Source organism: Coenobita brevimanus, chromosome 114 (assembly GCF_032717465.1).
Source record: "Coenobita brevimanus isolate Jiangsu-jjx chromosome 114, ASM3271746v2, whole genome shotgun sequence".
NCBI classification, from domain to species: Eukaryota; Metazoa; Arthropoda; class Malacostraca; order Decapoda; family Coenobitidae; genus Coenobita; species Coenobita brevimanus.
Genome location: NC_137067.1, coordinates 24,408,270 through 24,413,128, shown reverse-complemented (window position 1 = coordinate 24,413,128; position 4,859 = coordinate 24,408,270). Strand labels below are relative to the sequence as shown.

At 40.7% G+C, this 4,859-nt stretch overlaps 1 non-coding gene across 1 annotated transcript; it reads right to left on the bottom strand.

Moving 5' to 3' along the window:
* Positions 1–882: 882 nt before the first annotated feature.
* On the bottom strand, positions 883–1,001 carry LOC145418491 (5S ribosomal RNA). The gene has a single exon (XR_013900708.1). It is a non-coding gene; the product is annotated as a 5S ribosomal RNA (ribosomal RNA).
* Between the last annotated feature and the right edge of the window lie 3,858 nt (positions 1,002–4,859).

Below are 4,859 nucleotides of genomic sequence, written 5' to 3'. Positions count from 1 at the left end.
CCTCTGGCTAATATTAAATCATCTAGAGATTTTTCTTAATGGAACACTGGCCAGATGTAGTATAATAACTGTGTGTCATTAAGTAAAAGTTGTCTCCTTTTGTGCTTGTTGATCAGAACACTTAAAATGGCTTACTGACTTACACCGCCTTTCCACTTTCTGTCGTCGTTGGACATGGAGGCATTGGAAATGGAAAGAAATTCCCTAATATTGTAACAGAAATTATTTTATAAATAATAATGACTAATTTTAATTGTTTATTGAGGCACTCTTCTTTTCAGGCTTACACTGGAAATAAATTACACGTATTGCGTGTTGCCATACTAGATTTGAAGTCTGCAAATTATTTCTGACTGTTTCTGAGCAATAGTAGTGAAATTTCAGTTAGTTCCGTTTAGGATTTCCTGTTGCCGTAATGAATTAACTGCTTCCTGCAGTTTTGAAATATACCTGTACTTTGACAGTAACTCTTTGTTTTCTGTAACGGTTTTACATAATAGGTTTCACGTTGTAAAGATACAAGGAAGAGTATGTGTGTTATCGCTGATCGAAATCTGCTGGATACTCTGCCGTCACTTCTTAGGCCGACTGTACAGTACCCCTCCTTCTTTTGGCAGTGTTTTCTGGCCATTCTGCCATATTTTGACATCAAAACATACATAGGATTATCCAAAATAATTTTCAGCACCAAGAAAACCATGAAAAAAAAAAACACTGAAAACCAAAAAACACCCTACCCATACACTACTGTATGCACAGTTTTTTTTCATTCATTCATTGCCAGACGCCATGTATCCCAGACAGGGTGGCCAAGGGCTTAGAGTTAATTGTTTTACAGGGAGGGGCACTAATCCTCCACCAACCCCACATGACACGTAGGGATGCCAACAGCATCTGGTGTTCCCAGGCGGTCACCCATCCAAGTACTAACCAGACCCAACATTGCTTAACTTCACTGATCGAACGGGAAGCGGTGTACTCAACGTGGTATGGCCGTTCAGTACCCCTTGTAATTTTGGTACTGTTTTCAGGTCAATCTGCCATATTTAGACATCAAAACACACATAGGAATATCCAGAGTAATGCTAAACACCAAGAAAACCATGAAAAAAAAAAAAATGAAAACCCCAAAAAACAGCCGACCTGTACACTACTGTATGTCCAGTACCCCTCCTAATTTTAGCAGTGTTTTCAGGTCAATCTGCCATATTTTGACATCAAAACACCCATAGGAATATCCAGAGTAATGCTTTATTTCACGAGAACAATGCATAACCAAGAAAAATAAACACCTGAAAATGGTTTGAAAATCAGTTATCTGTGATGAGTGATTGCACCTGAGGCTCAAAAAAAAAATTCCACGGCCAAATATGCCACTGAAAATTGGTTATATTGGTATAAATGGTATACCATCATCTTCGGTGGTGTTTATACTATAAGACAAGCTAATAAAAACACACAAAACTGTTCAATAAAAGTACAGAAATCCAAGGAGAATAAAATGTTTAAGAGTAAAACTCACCTTCATATAACTTTCCTCCATCCTAGTGTAAAATTTGGCAGCACCTTCCAAGAGTTGAGCATATGTCTAGATGCAGAATTTCATGATTTTTTGGGGGGATTTTGTGGAATTTTGATATGACCAATAGTATTCAATTAAATCGCAATAAAATTTGAAAACTCAGGAGTCAGTTATCACCACGGAGGAGGGTAGGGACTGAGGGAGTGTGGGGAGAGCCGGGAGGGTATGGAGTAGGGATGGTAGGGGGGGGATGAGGGGATGAGTGAGGCTGTGGGCAGGATTCTCCCCCTTTTGTCAACAGGCGTAGGGTAGCCCTACATTTACTCATGGATTGCGGTCTGTTAGACGCCGAGTGGCCATGGGGAAAAACACAACTAGTGTTTGGGGGACTTTCGATGTTCGGTAGAGAGGCAGATGGCTGCCATCACTGAACATGTACTCATGGCTTGTGGTCTGTGTTCGATGGTGGTGGCAGTTGGGATAGACTTAGACTGGTGGCCACATGACATTGAACATTCAGTGGGGATTTGTACGGACGTTTCGACACCGCTTGCGGGTTACAGTCGTCTTACTGGGGTTGTGGAGGTTCATTGGGAGTGATCGGATGAGTACAGTACATAGTTTTGACCATTCAGCATGGGGGTGGATGGACATTTATACCCAGGTTGTTGGTTATGGACTTCTTCCCACTCACAGCTTGAGCCCAGCAGCCATGATACTGAATGTTTGAAAATGTTAGCTGGCCGGCAGAAGGTCTTGGGAACTTTTTTGTCCAGATAGTAGCAAGTAAATTTGGATAATAGTTTAATAGATCCAAGGTCAGGCATCTGGATAATGAACACTTCCAGGTACTGAGTGTCCGGATAAATTAGGGACTACTGTATTTCATATCTTGCACTTTGGGGCCATTATTAAGTAAAATAAGGGTTACTTGAACACAAGCACTGTGATACCACGACAACTGATCTCATAACTGAGACAGCTACTAAGTGACTAACGGGTGGGTAGTGTATACATTATATTTGTACATTATTTTATACTCCTATAAAAAGACAAGCTTACCACTCCTTCAGTTATTTTTGGTCATTTTCATAGCAAAGTACTCCTCAGCAGTTATGAACAACAAATATCTTTGTGTTTAATAATGGAATATAAAGCTTTTGGATTATGACTTCTAATTTATTGTGGTGGACTGCTGGGAGCTGGGGTAGTGGCGGGTGGAGTTCGTTTTGTTCCCCCCCCCTTTCCCCTCTTCCCTGGGTATTCTGAGGTAGGAAGGTGGCACCCCTAGGCAGATAATACTGGGCGTGAGTATACCTGTACTGTATCTTACCTGTAATTTATCTGATACTGAATAATAAACTTTATGAAACAAAGTCCCAAGTTTGGTACTATTTCATTTGTTTGACCTACCAGAAAATTTCTAAGAGTAACATTGAATTATCCACAAAATTCCATATCCGGAATGGAAGAATCCCCATGCATTCCAGTTAATTGAGTTTTTACTGTAAAATGGTGCAGAATGTGAGAATGAATGAATGTTGGGGGTATAGTTGCGAGAGAGACCAAAAAAGACCAGGGATGAGGTCAAAGAGTGTGACTTCAGGGATTAGTGATTGAATAGGGAGGCTGCCAGAGTTTGAGCAGCATGGAAAGCTGCCATTAGTTGACTGACACATGCAAGCAAGCTGGGCCTTTATAAACAAAACAAGGGAAGTGGGGTGGTTGGAGAGTTGATGAAGTTTGGAAGACATTATGAGAGCTGGGAGAGATTGTATAATGGATATGATTAAAGAAACCCATTTGTGAAAGTAGGGTGTGAAGAGAATGATAAGCAGCTTAACCAAAGGAGCAAGACCAACAGACACCAGTTAATGCATTCAGAAGGAAAATTAAATTGTGATGACTGTGGTAAACTATTTAATAGTAAAGATGACAGCTAGCACCTGCTTATTCATTCAGCAGGGAAGAAAGTGAAGAAGGATAAATGTGATGAATGTGGTAAACAGTTTAGTAATACAAACAATCTAAGCAAACATCTCTTTAACTCATTCAGGAGTGAAGAATTTTAAGTGTGGTGAATGTGGTAAGATGTTCAGTGACAAAGGCAACCTCAACAGGCATATACTCATTCATTCTGGGGAAAGAACTAAAAGTGTGAGGCATGTGGTAAACTGTTTAGTCAGAACTGCAGTCTCATTAAACACCAGCTAATTCATTCAGAAGTGAAGAAGTTTAAGTGTGATGAACGTGGTAAGGTATTTAGTGAGAACAGTAGTCTCACCAAGCACTTGCTAAATTATTCAAGAGTGAAGAAATTTAAGTGTAATGATTGTGGTAAACTGTTTAGTCAAATAGGCAACCTCAGAAGGCATGTACTAACTCATTCAGGAGTATGAGAAAAGAACTTTAAGTGTGAGGAGTGTGGCAGGCTGTATAGTGAGAAGCAGCACCTCACCATGCACTTACTAAACATAAGGAGTAAAGAACTTTGTGTGTGATGGATGTGATTGCTAAAACGTGCCCTTGTTGCACTGACTGCCTAAAACTACCCCACCTTCTGCCTGCATACTAATTTGTAACAGTAAATGAATAGTAGAATATGATGCTAGGCACGAATATATGCTGTGTGAAGGATGCAGAGCCATAGTATTGTCTTTTACCACCACTTACCTGTGTGGATTGAGCCAAAAAAAAGGACAGGAATCTGGACCAAGTTAAGGTGAAAGAACTATAGTGGAAAAGGCAAAGCAAAGCTGCATTTATTAATTTATTCAGCACAAGGAAACTTAAAGACTGATGTATGCAGCAAACAATTTATTAGAAAAAGACCACCTCATGCAACACTTACTAATTCATTCAAGAGTCAAGGCCAAATGTAATCAAATTATTATTGGGCATGTTGCATTTACTGAAGGCAAGGTACAGTCTCAGTAAAAAATCATCCACCAACAGAACCCTCTTCCTCCAGCAGCCATGTTTGTCTGTCTGTAGTCAGACACCTTAATCCCCTAAGGGGTGGTCACAAACAGATCGCCTCCATGTCGCCCTGTCCCCTGCCATTTTGCTGCTCTCCCACAAACTTAGGCTATACCCCCTCACTCATATAGGCTACCTCACCACTCCATCCCTCCATCTCATTCTCAGTCTCCCCCTCCCTCTTCCCCCACTCCACCTCACTCACATACACTCTCCCCCTTAGTCTCACATTCTTATGACAAAACCACCTCAATGTATTTCTTAACACTTTCCATCACATCCATACTACAACGCCGCTTGTGTTGTGGTTATTGTTGTTGCTTAACACCAGTCTGGCTGGCTGAGCAGACCCATTGAT